The sequence below is a fragment of the Astatotilapia calliptera genome, chromosome 18, assembly GCF_900246225.1.
Source record: "Astatotilapia calliptera chromosome 18, fAstCal1.2, whole genome shotgun sequence".
Classification (NCBI taxonomy): Eukaryota; Metazoa; Chordata; class Actinopteri; order Cichliformes; family Cichlidae; genus Astatotilapia; species Astatotilapia calliptera.
Genome location: NC_039319.1, coordinates 10,464,490 through 10,479,250, shown reverse-complemented (window position 1 = coordinate 10,479,250; position 14,761 = coordinate 10,464,490).

Sequence of the window (14,761 nt, the reverse complement as noted above, 5' to 3'; positions counted from 1 at the left end):
AGACAGTTTGGTTGGGGGGGGGGGGGGGGGGGGGGGAGGTGTCTGCCATTATTCCCGGAGAGACAGAAATATAACGTTGCCATTACTGATGTCAGTGACATCTGGCTCCTGTGTGTCATATCGTATGATGGCAGATAATTTGATCCAGTACAGCGTAAATGACATTAAAATAACTCGCATAGCTGTTCTGAGTCGTTTAAACTTCAGTGGTTTAAAAAACGTTGAACAGGTGAAACTAATAAGGGGCATGTTACTCCAAATGCATAATAGTTAGGCTTTATTTTAACCTCTTGAGCCTCAATTTTGCCCCTAAAGCTAAATAAATCAGTGATGTCTGCTTGTTCCAACACTTTATCTGAGTGTTTTTATGGCTGCACCAGATTTCTCACGCTTGATTTTATGTGCAGCTCCTCTAATTCAGTCTGACATATGTGGTATCTTTGAGAACATGGGCGTCTCCACTAGAATTTAAGTTTAACTTGTATGGGTTTGAACAATGCTTGGCCACATACCACGAATCTGCAGCAATTCGAGGGTTCAAGAGGTTAGCTTCAAAGGGCATAATTGATTTAAACTAATGTAGGCTCACAAAAATCACCTTTTGTGTTAATTATGTAGTGGTCAGAATAAGAAATATATTTGGAAACACTAAATATCTTACAGATTCACTATGATAATATTAGTGTATAGCATTATTTAGGTTTCTGAGCTAAAAGACTGAACATGACATGCAAGGAAAACGCATCATTTGTCTGTTTTGCTTTCAAATTATGCAGAAAAACAGAGACAGCTTCAGTTTTTAACATTAGCTAAACTTAACCTAAGTGGTCGTTAAGGCCAGCTATTCTGTCGTTTTCCTACTGCATGATATGCAACATCAGAAAGTGGTTACTCACACAGATGTGTAACACATCAAACTGCTTTGAAGATCACCACTAAGCAATTATTGTGATTTGTTTTTCCATCTTTGTTTCCATATTATACAACAATTGCGCTATTTCAAAACCAACTCAAGGTCCTCCCACTGTCCCCATCTGCACTTGCTAGTTTTTGCAGCAACTTCAAACCATGTTTTGCAGCATTTATCTCCAAATCCAAAGTCCTTAAGTAGATCCACCCAGATGCCAACTCACCAGACTCCATCCACAGACGAAGACCGTTCAGTTCAAATGAGTATTTGAACTGAACGGTCTTCGTCTGTGTGTTTGAAACTACAATTTTAAAAATGATCAATAAACTTCTATTCTTAGTTGCATGTCACCCCAGTAGAGCACTACACTCTCAGACTGTGGGTTTTCTTGTGGTTCCTAGTGTAGAATGGGAGGCAAAGCCTTCAGCTTTCAGGCTCCTCTTCTGTGGAACCAGGTCCCAGTTGGGATTTGGGAGATAGACAACCCCTCTACTTTTAAGAGTAGGTTTAAAATTTTCCTTTGTGATAAAGCTTATAGTTAGGTAAGTGTATAGAAACAACTCTGCATTAATTATTAATTATTATCCATCTCCGGCTCTCTTCCACAGCGTATCTATTGCCCTGTCTCCCTCCCCTCACCCCAACCAGTCATGGCAGATGGCTGCACTTATCCGAGCCTGGTTGTGCTGGAGGTTTCTTCCTGTTAAAAGGAAGTTTTCCTTTCCAGGTGTTTCCCAATTGCTTGCTCATAAGGGTCTTCTGGTTATTGATGTATTATTGTCGTGTAATACCTTACAACACAAACCGCCTTGAGGCGTGATTTGTGATTAGGTCCGAATTGAATTGAATTGAACTCTCTAACACATTCACATCAATACACTGTTATTGTAGCTTTTGCTGGTTTTTGTAGTGGCAGTGCAGCAGTGTTGGTATATTAGTCTACTTCCCTAAAAATGGGTAAATAAGACATCTGGACTCATTTGTTTAGCACCTGCCAAAGGAAAAAGGAGTCTCAGCATAGATCATTCTTGGACACTAAGCCACAGCTGGAATATCTGGCAACCAAAGTCTTTTTTTGCAGCCTGTCTCCATGTAAACTTTTCAGTTTGTCTCAGCGTTGTTTAAGCGTAGTACAAATTGCACTGCATAGTGTGGGCTTGTTTTAAGTAGAGTGTGCAGAGTGTCTTTTAGCAGAGACATCAAACACAAATCTGCTTGTCGGGCAATGGAGATGTGCGTGCAAATGGGCTTTTGCTGTATGTGTAACTTCTCTGTAGATCAGATGACTGTGGGTAACGTGAAAGAGGCAAACCACAGATAATTGTCACCTGACTGTGTAGTTCTCTTTTCAGTTTCTGCTTCTCTCTCTTCTCTCGTTGGTGACACTCCCAACATCAGCGCACACGTTTTCAGCCAAAAAAGCTAAAAAAGCTCCGGAGACCAACATGTTAAAATATCCAGCAGCATGAATCTGGTCTCTTTGGGTAATTTCCTTTGTTTGGTTGGTTGTTTTTACAAAATAACTGTTTAAATATCTCTGAAACATACTTATTATTAGGAGCAGAACCAATTTATCAGTTGATTGTAACAAAGGGCAGTCTAAGGAGTTGGCTCCAGCAATTGCAATTTGTTTTTATTTAATTTAATTATTAGGTGATGGGTGTGCCATATTTAAAAAAAGAGAATATTGAACAAGTTTAAATATGACAGTGGTCTATGATTCAAATAATTTTCTGTTTTCCAAGAATGAGTAATTACCTACGTTTAGAGTTGCTAATATAATGAGTGAAGTACTATTTGGTACTATTTTGGTACTATTACAATTAACAGTCTTTGGGTCAGTGTTTGGTGCTTACTGCATGGTTAGGCAGCCAGCAGCATGAGACTTCTGTGGGTCAGAAGCCTCGGAGCTGTGGACCAGATGCACACGATTAACTCAGGCTACTTCAGATTAGTCCTCTTTTGAAGTTCAAGTTCCTTTTTTGTGACATTTTCCTTTGGAGATCAGCGATGCCTTGTAACACAAGACAGAGGGGAGGGCTGAGTGAGCTCAGAAGGCGGGAGCAGGGGGCAGCATGGGGGTCTTTTTGGGTGGTCCGCCCCCGAATGAGGAATGCCGATAGTTTGTCTTTGAGCTCATACAGATTGCTCTGTCACTCGGTATCTGATTTGGCCCTCGAGACCTCACCACCTGCAAACAAGCCCACCGGCCCTTTAAGCTGCACAAAAACGCATTAGGGTATGAAACAGTCAATACTGCCTAACTTTCACATTTTAAAAGAATGCCAGGACTTGTCTTTACTCTACAATCACATAACAAAAACTGTTTATTTTATAGTGTTATATTATTATATATATATACTGGCTGAGACAGTATTCCTTTACTGGTTTTATTATTTTATCTTTTTTAGATACGGACGTGACTGTTTGTCACAGGCTGGGTCTCTGACCCAGGATTTTGAGTTCTATTTTGTAATTTTCTGAAGTTTTCATGTTAGTTTGGTCATAAGTTTGTGTGTTATTCTTATTTAGGGTTTAGTGGAGGTTTAGGATAGTGATTATTTATCATCTGTCTCCCTGGTTTCTGTGTTTGGTTCCTTGTCTAGCCTTGTGTTGCTGTGTCTAAGTCTTCATATTTCCTGTTTTATTGTGAAAAGGCTCTTGTGTTCTGTGTTCATGTGGTTGATTTTACTCTCCCCTGTGTCATTATTTTTCATTTGCCAAAACGCTGCCTTGTCCAAACACATAGTAGTAATGATTTTTAACAGTCTTTGGGTCAGTGTTTGGTGCTTACTGAAAGGTTAGGCATGGTTCACGGGGTTGGGAAGCTCATCTTGTTGAGGTTGCCGGTTCGATCCCCTACTCTGTCTGTCTTGGTCGTTGTGTCCTTGGGCAGGACACTTCACCTACTGGTGTTGGCCAGAGGGGCTGATGGTGTGATATAGCAGCCTTGCTTCTGTCAGTCTAACCCAGGGCAGCTGTAGCTAAAACTGTAGCTTGCCTCCACCAGTGTGAGAGTGAATGAATAGTGGAATTGTAAAGTGCTTTGAGGGCCTTGAAAAAAAGCGCTGTATAAATGCAATCCATTATTTTTATTCTAGTCAGCTGTGTCCTCATGTGTCTCCACTTCCCCTAATCAACTCTTGTGTGTATTTAATTCCTCAGTCTTCCTGTGTTATCTTCCCTACCCTTTGTCACAGTTTCCCAGTCTGGTCATAGTAAGTCAGAGTTGTTATCTTGTCTAGTCACAGTGAGAGTCCTACTCATAGTTTTCCAGTTTATGTTCAGGTTTGCCCTCAGTTTTGCCCTTTTGTGTTTTCGTGAGTTTTCAGCCCTAAATAAAGGCTCGCTTTTTATTAATTCCAGTTTTGTCTGCACTTGGGTCCTCTACTCTCTCCACACAGTCTGCCCCGGCAGCCCGTGACACTTTTAGGACTTTTAGAGCTTATATTTGATCACTATCACGCAAACTTTTTTTGTTCCAAAAATATTTTTGTGGGTGGAATGGAGTTTTTTTTTCCACGCGTGTATTTAGAAATTCTACAGTACATTGAACATTGAATTTATTAGTATGAGTTTTTTTTTTTACACAAAATAAACCATTAAAAAGTCACTGTAGTATTCCAAACACTTTACACTAAATAAATCTTTTACTTGCCCACTCTTTAACAGTACCAAAGACATCAATACACGTCCCTGAAATACGATATGATGACAGGTTTAATGCTGGTTCTGACCGCTGTTCGGTATGTTGACCCTTCTTCTCATGGCGTGTTTCCACAGCCCTACGACGATGCAGCCAAGACACAAAGACCTTTGGTTGACTTTATCAGACTTAGACACTTAAAATACATGAAAATCAAATTGCCTCACTTGAGTTCATGTCAGTTGCAGCTGAAGACAACAAATTTGTTCAGTGGACTCTAAAAAGACATGCAATGAACTTCATTTATGTAATTTCCTCCAGCAGGGATCCAGAAATCTAATTCATCAAAGTCTTTGAACTATAAAGAGTTTCATTACCAAAGTAAGGCTCTTTGACTGTAATGTGCAGTTACCTGACTGTAGTATCCCTACATGTCCCAGCTACTAAAAAAGTCTTCTAACATCTTTCAGCTGATTCTAAGTTCAGCCCTGTCACTTGTATCTCCACCTTCTCCCTAAACACCCCAACAGTCAAATTACTTATTTCTAAAGATCACGAGAACACGTAGGTGAATATCTTACTCTGCTTGTTGCATGCAGTTCACATATAATCTTCAGAGGAAATTATTTGTGGTGAGGCTGAATGCAAAGTTTGTTGCTCATTGAAAACTGGCACTTCTGAGTTTGTAACATGAAACTATATTTTCATTTCAACTCTTCAAAAATCTGTTTCTATAAACTCCGTCTGAAGATTGAAGGTTCAAAGTTTTGTATTGTGATTAACAGGGGCAACTTTTTTGAATTATTCTTGTTGTTGAATAGATTAATTCAGGTCAGTTCAGTGTTATTTATATAATGCGAAATCAACAATAGCATAGAGAAAATAACAACAATCAGATGAGCAATCACTTGGTGACAGTAGGAAGAAAAAAACTCTCATTTAACAGGAAAATACCTCCAGCAGAACTGGGCTCAAGGAGATTGGGGGAGGAAGCCATGACAAAAGACACACTGTGGAAGAGCCAGAGATGAAAAACAACTAATCTTTTAAGGCCGAGAGGTGTGTGAAGAGGAAACACCCAACTATATGCTTTATCAAAAAGGAAAGTTTTAAGCCTAATCTTAAAAGTAGTGGGGGGTCTGGCTACCATATTTAAACTAGGGGCCAGTTCCACAGAAGAGGGTCTGAAAGCTGAAGGATCTGCCTCCCATTCTCCTTTTTAATATTCTAGGAAGTAAACCAGCAGTCTGAGAACAAAGTGTACTGGAATATATACTTTATTTTATATCCTCATATTACAGATTTAAGTTTTTTTAAGCATTCATTTTGATAAATGTAAAGCCTTTTGGATATTCTGGCATGTTTATACAGTTTGTACTCTACCTGACTAATTTAAGTTAATGATAATATAAGGATATTAAGAATATTCAAATAAACGTTGAGGAGAATGTCTGATGAACATACAAGGAGTCTGAGTTTGCTTTGCGTACAACAAAAGCAGCTTAGCAGCGAGAAAGCCTCACTGTTGACAAAAACAATATGCATCTGAAAAATGGAAACCAAATGTAAGTAAATGATGAGTTACTTGGCTTAGCGTGCAAACATATGTGTCACAGCACTGGATAAATGCATTCCTTCTCCTGCTCTGAGCAACAAACTGCACCAACAAAAAAAAAGAAATAAAATTAAGCAATAAACAGTTCTTTCTTTATCTGCACACTATACTGAATAAGCTCCATTGAATTAAAGGGTAAAAAAAAATGCCACATGAAAATAATAGTGTCAATAGAAAACATGACTGTCTCCATCTGAAGCGCATAAAAGTAAAGTAATTATCTGCTGCTGCACACAGTAAGTCCTCTATAAGCAAAAAAAAATTGCTTTGCCTTGGTAACTGGTTGTTTGGGTTAAGAGAGCTGAAAGTGGCAATAAATTACCTTTATTTAAGAGGGAGGCCAAAAAGAAAAGGAGTCTAGATGAAACGACTTCACGTTTTTAGAAATGCATGCTATATTTCACTGAGTTCTGCAGCTGCGCCGTGGCTTTCTTTGAAAATCCTCGTGGGCGCCCTGACAAATAATGAGACAAGTGTTTGCGATAGTTTAGATATTGTCCAGCATTTTCCTCGGTCGCTCCTGCAGTCTGTTTCCAACCTGCTGGCGAGACCAGACAAAACGAGCCTGCCAAGAGATGTTGTCAGTGATGTGTTTGAAAATCCATTGCCTCGCAACTCATCAGTAATGAAGTGTTTGAAACAGTGTGGGCTGGAGAGTAGTGAAGGAGCGAGAGTGGCTTCAGGCTCAGTGACAAATCCTCTGCAAGTTTCTAATGGCAGAAAGAGTCATGCAACACTTTGGCCTGATCATCAATAAGGTCCAGTGCTCACGATCGCTTTTCTCAATCATTATCTTGTAAACTGACTTTTAATCTTTGCTCAATGTTTCACTTTATGTGGTGAGGGTGAATGAACCCCACCTGGACTCTGTGAGTGGTTCTTGAAGTGAACCACAAGACGTCTCAGTATTGAAACATAGCAAAGGTTCAATCTGATCTCTCACTAAAAATGCACTGCTACATTTTTTGGAGCTCATTCACTATAGCTCTTCAGTTAGATTGAATTGTGTCTGTTCACAGATATTGTAGTCTTGGATTGCAAGTTTACCTCGATATTTCTGTCTACAGTCTTGTTGTTGATGCTCTTTACCTTCTTCTCCTTCCATTTTATGCCAATGATGTCGCATTAGCCACAGGTCATGCAGGGTAAGCAGTGTCAAATTTGGATAGCATGCAGCAACATCTCTTGGGCATAATAAGGCAGAAATTGGGGTTATTAGACCATCAATTGAGGGTGTGATGTCAGGGTGAGACATTTTGCACCACTGAGCAATCCACCCTCTCAGCAGCTACTTTTGCCAGTGTTTGATTGCCTTTGGCTAAAACCATGAGGAGGATGTGCTTTGGCTCCGGTATGACCAAGTAAATATGAAGTACAGGGTGGACCATTTATATGGATACACCATAATAACATGGGAATGGTTGGTGATATTAAAGTCATGTTTGTGGCACATTAGTATATGTGAGGGGGCAAACTCCTCAAGATGGGTGGTGACCACGGTGGCCATTTAGAAGTCGGCCATCTTGGATACAACTTTTGTTTTTTCAATAGGAAGAGGGCCATGTGACACATTATTGGTAATGTCACAAGAAAAACAATGGTGTGCTTGGTTTCAAAGAATAAAATTACGTTGAAACCAAGCACAGTGTCGTTCTTATCAATATGACCCACAAAGGATCATTACCATTTCTAAAGCCACGGCTACCTTTCATATAATATGACTGGAGTGATACTGCTGAACGTTAATGTACTGACAAGAAAATCAAAACCACCTTGTGCCTCAAACAAGCCATTAAAAAACTATTTATGTGAGTGCAGTTTGATCCAGCTCATAAGTGTGGCTTATATTCATCTCCTCATACAGACTGCTTCTCCTTCATGTCCAGTGTCCAATAATGCACAAAGAGCCTCATAGGCACACAGTAACACATAAAAGAACGAGGATTATCTTTTCAATTTTCTTAGCCCTTGAAGTTATGCAAACAAGATGGAGAGGAGAGGGAAAATCTGGTTAATCGGACATCACAGAATCTATTTCTTAAACCCAGAAGAGCAAGATCTGCGAGGCTTTAAGTCCTAATGTTCTCCAGCTGATCCCCTCAGCTTCCACGGCCTCATTCCATCTTTCAATCACAAGATTATGACAGATTTTTAATCAGATGCAGACGCCACATTCCCTGACACTGTAAAGGCCTGCAGGCATCCGAATCATATCGTTCACATTCATCTTGAAACAATCTGAAGATGACAAAAGTCTGTGACACACACATACACACACTGTTCCCATCAGGCACTGCCTCGGAGGAGAGAGAGGTGATCATCTGCACATTGCTCGCCATGCACTGTGAGCTGTAAGGGGCAAAAGAAAGAGCACCCCAAAAACAATTAAGTTAGATTTCTGGAAACTTGGGAACAGATGAGTAGTAAGATTTTCAGTACAGTTTGATTTAAAATCCAGTTTGCAAATATTGGTGAACAAGCCAAAATCTAGTTCCAGTAACCGAGATTAACTGTGGTCAGTGGGTGTTTTCCAAGCCTTTATAAGTATGAAATTCCTTGTTTGCATTTCCCTTGAAATTGTTTCCTTGCTGACTTGGTGCAAAAGAAAAAAATCCTTGAAGTTGGAGTGCTGGAACAAAACACATAAAATAAACCTACACATAATTTCCACAGGAAAGATACCAAATCGAGCTGCTACCGAAGCCTCTTATTAGCTTTGCCTGTTTTGACTTTTTGCACAGTCCTTATTGTTTAAAAAATGTAGTGTAAAAAGCGGTTATTACACTGATTAATAAATAATATATAGTAGGATCCCTGGGTTTGGATTCAGTGTTTTGAGTTTTTGTTACAGATGCATGGTTCTACTTCTTGGTTTTGCTAATACTTACGTTTTATTATCTACATTTCTAGTTCTCAGTTCCTTTAGTTTCGTTTATTCGGTTCCTTTTCATCCCCAGTCTGTCTTAGTCTTGTCTGTGTGTGTTCTCCCTTATATTTAGTCAGTCTCGTCTCCGTGTTTGTCTCCCTGTCTTTCTGTTTTCCGTCTCTGTATTTGTCTCAGCGTCAAGTTTGCATTTCTGTTCAGTTATTTCCTGTTTCACTTTATCAGCCTGTCCTCATGCGTCTTTCCTTGTCTCATCTGTTTTGTTATTTCCTGTGATCACTGTCTATTCCCCAGTCGTGTGCTGGTGTCTGTCTGGTTTCCCCATGCCGTGTCTTTATACTGTGTTAAATGAGTGTCATCAACTCAGTTTCATCTCTGTTTGTTTACCTTTTTTTCTGCATCAGGTTTGTATGTCTGGAGTCTGGATTTCTGTCTATGTTTGTTTCCTGTCTTATGTGCTTTGCTTCCTCTGTCTCATTAGTCTGATTTAGTTCACCTGTGTTCCCTGGTGTACTCTATCTCCATGATTACTTTGTGTGTATTTAAGCCCTGAGTTTCCTTCTGTTCCTTGTGGTGATCTCCCTTGATGCTGTGTCTTGTCTGCTCAGTGTTTCCTAATTAGAGTGCTCAAGTACCTACCTAGTTTTAATCCAACGGTAAACCTCCTCTGAGTTCAGTCCTGCATACTGGGTCCACGCCTCTGCCTGCCACAGAGCGACACATGACAAGGCAAGCTGTCATCATGCTTCAAACAAGGAGCTTCATCAGATCAGAGGGATGTGGTTACATATGTGGTGGTTTGAATGTACGGCAGTGTTTGAACTCTGACCTCACATCCATCCATCACTTTTTAAGCATACAGCCAGTGCAACCAAGTGCAAACCTTTAAGGATGCTTATGAAATTCGTGTTGCACAGTGTAACAGCGCCTAATTTAAGATGTAGTTCAAGTTACTGCAGTTATGACGTGTTTATGCTTTTCTTAATAGTTATAGATGACATGTTGTTTCCAATGTTTCGATCCAGAGTGTAATGCTCCACTAGATGTCATGAATGCATCTCGCCAGATAACCAAATATTTTCTTGCCAGAAATGTTTTAGCAGAAACAAGAAATTAATTTTGTTGGCCAAGGTTCTTTAACAAATACTTTAAAATGTAAAACTACAATATATGTGTTTATAAAGAATACATAACATTTTCCATTTGTTGCACTTATGTTATTTCAGATAAGTTTCCTAAACGTTTATATCTAGGTTCACGTTTCACCAGTCTCTATGATTTCATGGGCGCTTAAAAAATGAAACAAAAAAGATTCCACCTTTGTGCGATGAGGCAATGTTTTGTTCTAATTACTTCTAAGCATAGACTGTATACAAAAGATGGCTCCAGCCTCAGGCTTGTGGGCCATCAGCTTAGTTTTGTTTGGTTTGTTGGTTTTTTTGTATAAGAAGGGCATGTCAAGATGATGTAACGCTATCAGCTCATTTTAGCTACACTAATTACAGCTTAATAACACTCTAATAAAATACTAAGATTTCATCCACTAAAATTGCTTCACAGATCTCCTAGGTGGTCTGTTAGCAGAATTAATACAAATCCACATCATTATTCATATGACACATTACACAGAGTTGGGCATTTTAAAACAGAAGACTGTAGAGACTGACTCACTTGTGAAGCCAGACTCAAGTGGTCGTTGAACAACTGCAGTTTTTAGCACTTCTGCGTTGGCTTCAGTTTTCATCTCCGTAGGTTACCACCTCATTGTGAACTGTTTGGAGTGGTGCAGTTTGAAATATGAAAATAGTGTGTTTAGAGTTCCATGCAAGAATCCCATTACTTCAGTTTTACTTTGATAAATTTATGCCAATACATTGTGGTAATGTTTTGCGCCTTCTCTGAGACAAAGACAAAGGCTCGGTCTCGCTTTTTAGTCTTGTGTTGGACAAACATGGGCAGCTCTGTAATGACCTCAGCATGAAGTGTTAAAAGATGCTTTGTAGTTCACTGAGGCACAGTGCTTTCTCTCACTGGCATCACACATTGAAACAGACACACAAACACCCTTGGATAAAAAAAGATATAACGGGTTTTGCTTAACTCCAAAATGAAAACCTTTTTCCAAGCAACTCCCCGGTACAACTGCACAAAAACATAAAACAGAAGAAAAATGAAAAAGCGTTTTGTGCTTTCTGGTGTTGCATTACACAAAAATGCAAACAATCACCCTCGCATATACACTGTGACTTATGGGAGAGTCAGACGCTGTTGAGGGGCTGTATTGTTGATGACAAGGGGCCGTGAAGGAAGGACAGGCTTCCTGTCTGTGATCTTGTTGTCGTGGAGACAGCGGGCCCCAGACAAATAGATTATCCCCAATCCTTTGATCTTTAAGAGGGAAACCAAAGAGGATCCTTAAACTGCCACGGTTTTTCCACATGAAATAAACCACTGACATAGTTCTGAAGTTCTTCTGTCAACGACTTTCATCTGACTCGTCGCCTGGTGGAAAAAGCTCCATTTTAAAACTCTAAACAAGTTCTTTATAGGTTTCAGTAACACAACAATTTGTTTGAGGCAGGAAACATCTTATTGGACAAAGGACTTATCAGTGGGCGGAGTCAAAGAAGCCCTCTGTATTTGAACAAGCTGGTTACCTGCTGATATGAATATAATAGAATAGACATCTTTTGAATTTTTCCTCTAAAACATAATGTTAACTTGATTTATATTAAATTTTTATGTCTATATTTTGAGATACATCAAAAAGTGGCCACTTTCCTTGATTAATAACAGTATGAGCCTTAAAACCCACAAGGAAGGGAACAAAAATCCTGTGATGTCATTGGTGCAATCAAAGAATTACAGAAGTACACCTGTAAAATGTTTCCTGATTTAAATTTGGCCAATCTCCCCTGCATGGGCCCCTCCTTGTGCAGCTCTGTGAAACGTCTGAAAGAGCCACTGTCCACAAAACAGCTGGAATTTCTCAAAAAAAGAAAAAAAATGCAATAAATTTCAGTGTTTTATTTGTATTTTTCAATTTTTCAAAGATTCATGTGAGTCAGTATCATTAACATGTTGTATTGTATTTTGTGTGTGTGTGTGTGTGGGGGGGGGGGGTTGTACATTATGTTGTTCAAAGAAATGCAAATGATGATATTAAAGGGAAGACTGACATCATTAAGTCATTAAAAATAATTATTTCATTCTTTAGTAAATTCTTTCCTTTTTTTCATATAGTAGAAATGTTATTACTATATTCAAAAGGTGCAACTTTTACTTTGAAAGTGACGTGTGTCTTTCCTGAAATGAAAAGAAGACAGAAATTATTGTTTTTGATAGAAATATGCCTCTGGGACAACTAACTGGTACACTCGGGTCTGTTGCTAATCACCTCACTGATGCTGTTAGGAATCTTGGCGTTTTCATGGATAGTTCCTTCAAACTAGATAAACAGGTGTCTACTGTGGTAAAAAACCAGCTTCCACCAACTACAACCAAATTTCTAAGGCTAAACCTTATATACCACGCAAAGATCTAGAGAAACTCATTCATGCATTCATCACTTCAAGACTTTATTATTGTAATTCTCTTCACTTGGGTCTCCAATCTTCCCTCCTTCAGCGATTGCAGTTGGTCCAAAATGCCGCAGCACGTCTCTTAACTGGCACTAGAAGGTATGATTCCATCACCCCTGTTCTAGACAACTTACATTGGCTTCCTATTAAATATCGAATTGATTTTAACATTTTATTGTTTACTTATAAAATCCTAAATAATATGGCACCTGATTACTTAGCTGATCTCCTCTGTCTGTATAGCCCTAAGAGAGCAATAAGATCATCGGGCCAACTGCTCTTATTGCAAACTTGGTCTCGGCTGAAGACCAGAGGAGACCGTGCCTTTGCCATTGCCTTTATGGAATAATCTTCCTCTTGACATCCGCGCATCAGATTCTATTCAATCTTTTAAATCACGTCTAGCGTACTTGTTTAACCTGGCATTTGAGGCTAATATAGGGTCATTTACATCTGGGTCTGCATTTAGATTATGTAATTATTTTATATTTTATATTGTGATTTTTATCTGTATCATGGTTTTACTAGAAAGCACTTTGGTGTACTTCGGTCTTTAAATGTGCTATATAAATAAATTTGATTTGATTTCCTGGTTTTCCTGTTGCTTTTATATCAGTTTCATTGTACAAGTTGAATAATAGAGCGTGTGCTGAATTGTACTGTATGTCTTTGTCCAAAGGTACAACAAGACAGAAATTTCTCAATATATAGCTTTTTTGTATATGGACCATATAATATGTCAGAAATCAGAGGCAATATTTGTGCCAGTGACATAACACAGATGAAACCCAAAGCAAAGGAACCCATCAAAACGAAATCACTAAATAATTTGTGGTCTTCCTTTGTTAAAATCCAAGATAAGCTGAAAGAATCTGAAAACAAAACATCATTACTGATCCTGCTCATAAAGCAGGTTCAGCTCACCATGAGAACCTCAAACCAATAAAAATATACATTTACAAGCATACAGATGAGTCATGCTGCAGGGTAGCTCCTCCATTACTGCCCTGGGACAATGAGAGGGCAGCGATCAAACATTTATGAAGGTCTTTGGACTGACTATTTAAATATGAGATATGAGAGAGCGCAGTAAGCACAAACCAAGTGAACTGTAATGTTTCCCACTGTGCTCTGCAGGACTTTACATGAACTACATGTGTTCAGAGCAGGAATAGCCGAGCAGTGAAGTGCACAACTAGACTACTGTGAAAGGGAGATCGCTGTAATTATTAGTTAAATTTAAATGGTGTGTGTTTGTTTTTGATCACCCCATTGTCACTCACTGTAACCATTCTCATTTAGGAGAAACCTGAAAAGTTGTAATGTTGTTATTTAATTTAGCAATATAATCTTACGCATATTAAATCTGACGCATCCTGGTGGCCTGATGGTTAAGATGCAGAGTGATTTAGATCTTTAGTTGACCTGTCATCCTCACTCAGTTTCCCAATCTCTGCGAATGCTGATGATTAAAGTGATTCTGATCCTGTAGATCATTTAAAATGCCTTGACATTCACCAGGCAGAGAGGCTCAAAACACTATCGCTCAAAAAATGGCTCTCTGTGATTTGTCTTCATCTTAATAAACAAAATCAGTTTAGTTTTTTTTCTGGTTATTCTCCTCCGGGTTCGGTTGTCTTCCAATCAAAACAGCCGGATCATTCCATTGTACTTAGCATCTAGCATCCATTACAGACTCCTTGTATTGCCATGCTTTGGTTTGCTGCATAAACAGTTATGTGACATGTAAGATAAACACTTCATGTAAGCCTCACAAAGAGAACAACGATGAAGCGATGTAGGGAGAGGACAACAACGGAAAGACTGACTTTCTTTCTGCCGTAATCTTTCCTTCCTTTCCGAGAGAACAGAAACAGCCAGCAGCTTGAGGAAAATTCTTAATGTAAGCCTTTATGTTTCTGTGGTCGTGGCTGAAGACGGAGCTGCATAGGTTTCCTGCCAAACTCTACGGTGTCACATGGGGGTCATAAATCAAAACTATTATGAGGTTTCTGTAATGGTACAGTGCGGGCCGTTACGGAGAGTCGTGGAGGAGATGGATTTGATTCGGCTCGTCATGCAGCTGATGCTGATGTGGTTGTTGGTGGCCTTGTGGTCAGACAGA